The sequence below is a fragment of the Silene latifolia genome, chromosome 11, assembly GCF_048544455.1.
Source record: "Silene latifolia isolate original U9 population chromosome 11, ASM4854445v1, whole genome shotgun sequence".
Taxonomy (NCBI): Eukaryota; Viridiplantae; Streptophyta; class Magnoliopsida; order Caryophyllales; family Caryophyllaceae; genus Silene; species Silene latifolia.
In genome coordinates this window covers 1,438,896-1,443,618 of record NC_133536.1, presented here as the reverse complement: position 1 = coordinate 1,443,618, position 4,723 = coordinate 1,438,896, and the positions used below count along the sequence as shown (strand labels likewise).

Genomic DNA, 4,723 nt, shown 5'->3' with positions numbered 1-4,723 from the left:
AGTCATCTGGTTCAGATGACAGTCAATCATCTGGTTCAAGACTGTCATCTGATACAGATTCAGAGGAGTCTCCTCCTAGGAAAATGAAATCTCTTGAAGAGATTTATGAGCAATGTGGTTTTGCTCTTGTTACTGAAGAACCTGCTGATTTCTTTGAAGCTGTAAAGCAAGATCAATGGCAGGTTGCAATGGAAGAAGAAGTTAAGTCTATTCACAAGAATAAGACTTGGGAGTTGGTTGATGCACCAACTGAAAAAAAACCAATTGGGTTAAAGTGGGTGTTCAGAACAAAGTTCAATACAGATGGGAGCATCCAAAAGCATAAGGCAAGGTTAGTAGTTAAAGGTTATGCTCAGAAGGAGGGAATTGATTTTGAGGAAACATTTTCTCCTGTGGCAAGATTTGAAACAGTAAGGGTGATTCTGGCTTTGGCTGCACAATTTAAATTGCCAGTTTACCAATTTGATGTCAAGTCTGCATTCTTGAATGGTGAATTGCAAGAGGATGTCTATGTGGATCAGCCGCTGGGATTTGTTAAGAAAGGAGAAGAGCAGAAGGTCTATAAGCTGAAGAAGGCCTTGTATGGATTGAAGCAGGCTCCTAGAGCATGGTACAGCAGGCTTGATGAGTTCTTTGCCAAGAATGGGTTCAGTAGAAGTGAGAATGAGCCTACTTTGTACACAAAGAAAGCCGCTGACACAGGATTCATCATGGTATGTGTTTATGTGGATGATATTATTTATGTCAGTTCATCACAAGAATTATTTATGCAATTCAGAAATTCTATGATGAATGAATTTGAGATGAGTGATTTGGGATTGCTAAAATACTTCCTTGGCTTGGAAGTAAGTCAAAGCAAGGATGGGATTTCTGTTTCACAAAAGAAATATGCCCAAGATCTCCTGAAGAAATTCAAAATGGAGAATTGTGAAACAGCAATTACACCCATGAATATAAATGAAAAGTTGCAGAAGCAAGATGGCACTGGTCCTGCAGATGAGAGTTTATACAGAAGTATAGTTGGGGGTCTGAACTATCTAACTCATTGATATACGATTAATTTACTTCTAATTCCCTCTTTCTTTTATGCATACCGACTCATATCGAGTCGGTTTCGGGTGTTTTTCCTTGCGTTTTGTGCCCAATGCCTGTACTTGTTACCTTGTGCATCCTTTTGTAGGAAACGACCCAAGTATGGAGAATTCGGGGCAAGAAAGGCACCCCATTGCTTTTACGTGAAGAAGAGGTGAAGAAATGCTGAAGAGTGTGTTTTGCCGGCAGACCGGCAGCCGGTCTAGCCACCGGCAAAACACACCCCAGAGAATGACTTAAGATTTTGAAGAAAAGTTGAGGAATGTGCTTTGCCGGCAGGCCGGCAACCGGCCCACCGGTAAAGCACAGCAAGTGGAATTAATTGAAGATTTTGGTGAAAAACAGGCTTGGCCTCGCTGCCGGTAGGAGCACCGGCAGCCGGTCAACCGGCATTACGCACCATAAAGAAGAAGAAGAAGTCCTGAAGAGTGTGTTTTGCCGGCAGGCCGGCAACCGGCCCACCGGCAAAACACAGATGCCAGCTATTTTTAAATTTTGCACGGTTTTGCCGGTAGGATCACCGGCTGCCGGTGGACCGGCAAAACACAGCAGCACGGGATTTGGGCTATTCTTCCTCTTTTCTTCCTAATCTTGTACAAGCCTATAAATACCCCCTCTTAAACCCTTTTGTACACACAACCCTAGATCCAGAATATTTACCCTTTCAAGCTTTAAACTTTCTTAATCTCTTTGTTAATCTTGCTTTAATTAGAGAAGTTCTTCAATCAATTAGTGATTGAATTTGGGTTTGTAAGAAGATTGAAGGATTTCCTTCTTTATTATTTCTATCCAAATTCCTCTTTCACTATTTTGTTGGTATTAATTCTCTCCCTATTTTCATTTGTTTACATTTTTGTTCTTCTTTTATGTTTGTTTGATTGTTTATGTTAAGATTGTTAGTGTTGTTTGTTTGTTGTTGTTAATTCCATCATTGTTTATCTTTTCATTGTTCATCTTTCCTTTGTTCCTCTTTCTTTTGTTCATCCTTGGGTAGTTGTCCTCAAAGACTTAATCTTTGAGTTGATTTGGTTAAAGATTGTGTCTTTAGGCTTAATCACTCTCATTATTAGATTAAATCAACTTTCCTTTCACCCATTGTTAGATTGTTGCATGTTTAGTAGTGAATTTCATCTTCTCACCATGTTTGTGACCAAAGTTTCCATCTTTATTGTTTATTTTGCAATTAGGACCATGATTAGTGAGTAGTCTTCCACTAGGGCTCGGTTTGACCCGACATGAGTAATTTCATTAATTGAATTTCATAAAGGCTAATTATTTGGGGAAATTGGTGAGGGTAGTTTAGAGGATTGACTTGGGTTATGGGTTGACTCTTGGGTAGTGTTGACTTACGACCCTTGACCACCAACGAGAGTTGGTTAGGTTGTGATTTGGATACCCGAGTTTTGACCCTATTGTTGACCCCGGTTGAGACCGAAAGGGAGAACCGGGGTAGGACACCTCTAAATTAGCGTTTGAAATCGACCCTCGAGAGAGGGAGTGGGATGACCCGGGAATTGATGGGGCTTAATGACCTTAGCAATTATCGGACTACCTTGGGAAAATGCATGTTTTTGGGGTAGTCGGGTATTGAGTTAGGGATTCCGACCTTCGAACCCGAGAGGGGGGGTTGGTGGGTAGAGCTAGTGTCCTATTTCGAACCCGAGAGGGGGGTCTTAGGCGAATTAGAGCCGTCACCTCCTCACCTAACTACCCTTGTGATTAGCCTAGGGATTTAATTATGTGGAATTGCGAATAGTTTGGGAAGAACCGAGTCCTAGGCCTTTTAATCATTTGAATTACAACTTATCCTTCGTTCTTGCTCATTTACCTTGCTTTTGTTTAGATTGCATTTCATTTCGTTTTAGGTAGCATTAGTATAACAACCTCATCTTTTATTTTCGACTTAGCTAAACGATCGGATTAGAACAATTAATAATCTTTTCAACTCCTTGTGGGATCGACCCTTAATAGTGTACAACGATAAAATCGTGCACTTGCGAGGTATAGCTTGATACCATCAAGTTTTTGTAGCCTAGGGATTTAATTATGTGGAATTGCGAATAGTTTGGGAAGAACCGAGTCCTAGGCCTTTTAATCATTTGAATTACAACTTATCCTTCGTTCTTGCTCATTTACCTTGCTTTTGTTTAGATTGCATTTCATTTCGTTTTAGGTAGCATTAGTATAACAACCTCATCTTTTATTTTCGACTTAGCTAAACGATCGGATTAGAACAATTAGTAATCTTTTCAACTCCTTGTGGGATCGACCCTTAATAGTGTACAACGATAAAATCGTGCACTTGCGAGGTATAGCTTGATACCATCAAGTTTTTGGCGCCGTTGCCGGGGAGTTCGGCTAGATATTAATTGTTTTCATTCTTGTTTAGACTAAGTCTTTGTGTTACTAATCCTTCTCCTAAGTGTGTAGGACTTTTTGCATGAGAAGGAGAACTCGAAGAGGTCATCCAATTCGTCCGATTGACCACGAGATCGAAGCTACTGCAAGAAGACTAAACTCACTCCGTAGAAGAGGGCTTATAGAAACACCGATTCCTCAAGAAAATCCAGTAATTGAGGACCTTCAAGAAGAACCACGGGTCTTTGAAACTTTCGAAAATCCTTTTGCAACACCGGAGACGGAAGTAACAATGGCCGCGGTTCCTATGAGAGATAACTTGGCTCCGAAAAAGGTGGTGAATCCGAGTATTGTCAAGCCACCTATTCAAGCTAATAATTTTGATGTGAAAGCCACCTTGCTACAACTTGTCCAAGGGAACCAATTCGGAGGGGGAGCCACCGAAAACCCCAACGAGCATCTCAACGAGTTCTTGGATAGTTGTGACATGTTCAAGGCCAATGGAGTGACGGAGGATGCCGTACGCCTTAGGCTTTTCCCTTACTCTTTGAGGGGAAGTGCCAAGGAATGGCTTAAAAGTTGTGAACCCGACTCTCTTCGGACTTGGGATGATGTCTCTAAGGCTTTTCTCAACAAGTATTTCCCACCCCAACGAACCGCAAGAATCAAGAGTGAGCTCCAAGGGTTCACCCAACAAGAAGATGAAACCCTTTATGAAGCATGGGAGAGGTACAAGGGCCTCCAAAGGCTATGTCCTCACCACGGTATTGGGGATGATGAGCTTATCAACAATTTCTATGAAGGGTTGAACAATGATATGAAGATGAACCTCGATTCCGGCTCGGGGAAGGGAGCTTTGGATAAGATAGACCACAAGACGGCGAAAGAGCTTATTGAAGAAATGGCTTCTCGTACCTTTCATTGGAACAATGATAGGCACAAGAGGAAGGGGAAGTCAACGGTCGAGTCGGCCAACAATGTGGAAGTGAAAGAGATGATAGAAGAGCTTAAGCAACAAGTTGCCTTGATGAGCTCAAGCAAAACATCTAGCAATTCTTCTATGAGGAACCAAGTCTATAGTTGTGAGCTTTGTGGAGACCAAGGACACCCACCCAATGAGTGTCCTTTGTTGGTTGGAGATGGAAGTGGTATGGAGCAAGTGAACGGGATATGGGAGTCTAGTCCGGCCAAGCAAGCATTTAACAACAACCAATATCACCCCGGATTGAGAGCCCACCCAAACTTCTCTTATGGCTCTCAAAATGTCCAAAAC

General features: G+C 41.9%; 1 non-coding gene across 1 annotated transcript; it reads right to left on the bottom strand.

Annotated features, from left to right (window-relative positions):
• Nucleotides 1-4,111: 4,111 nt before the first annotated feature.
• Nucleotides 4,112-4,218, bottom strand: LOC141616602 (small nucleolar RNA R71). The gene has a single exon (XR_012530938.1). It is a non-coding gene; the product is annotated as a small nucleolar RNA R71 (small nucleolar RNA).
• Nucleotides 4,219-4,723: the final 505 nt, after the last annotated feature.